Source organism: Silene latifolia, chromosome 9, assembly GCF_048544455.1.
Source record: "Silene latifolia isolate original U9 population chromosome 9, ASM4854445v1, whole genome shotgun sequence".
NCBI lineage: Eukaryota > Viridiplantae > Streptophyta > Magnoliopsida > Caryophyllales > Caryophyllaceae > Silene > Silene latifolia.
Window position 1 is genome coordinate 99138211 of NC_133534.1, and position 830 is coordinate 99139040.

Genomic DNA, 830 nt, shown 5'->3' on the forward strand with positions numbered 1-830 from the left:
AAAGATCCAAAATAGCCCTCTGATCGTCATACAGCCCGTTATAGAACTGATTGCAAATACTCCATTTTTCGAACCCATGGTGCGGTATGGTTTGCACCAGCTTCTTGAAACGAACCCATGCTTCATGAAAGTTCTCATCCGGCCCTTATTTAAAGCTCGTGATCTGAGCTCTAATGGCATTAGTCTTCGAGGCAGAGAAGTACTTTTTGTAAAATGCCAGGGCTAAGGAATTCCAGTCGGTGATCCCATGAGCGGCTCGGTCCAGATCTCTATACCACTCCCTTGCAGCATCACGGAGTGAGAATATAAACATAGTCTCCTTTATCTTGTCCTGGGTCACACCGGTTGGCGGGGGTATAGAGCAGCAGTAATCGATAAATATCTTCATATGCTTGGCTGCATCTTCATTTGCAGCTCCCGAATCGGTTCCTCTCAACTAGGTTGATATAGGAAGGCTTTGGTTCGAATTTCCTATCGCCTCAGTGTAATTCGAATCCCTTGTAAAGATTTTTATTTGTCGGCTCAGAATGACTTGCTATAGTTGCTTCTTCAGCCATGACTGGAATTTCTGGAGAAGTGACTGTCTCAGCTGAAGAAATAGAAGCAGGAGATGTAGGTGGATCTTCTTCGAACAGAGCATTCTCGTAGTAACTTGACAGAGTACTCAGCTCTTCCTCTGTCGGTAATACCCTTTGTGATCGTCTCAACTCGCGCAAGGATTTCTCAATCTCAGGATTGAACGGTACTCGTTCACCACCCTGTGACCTGCGCATAAGAAGAAACTACAAAAAGAATATAAGAAAAGTTTAAGGAACGGATGTCCCTTTAAC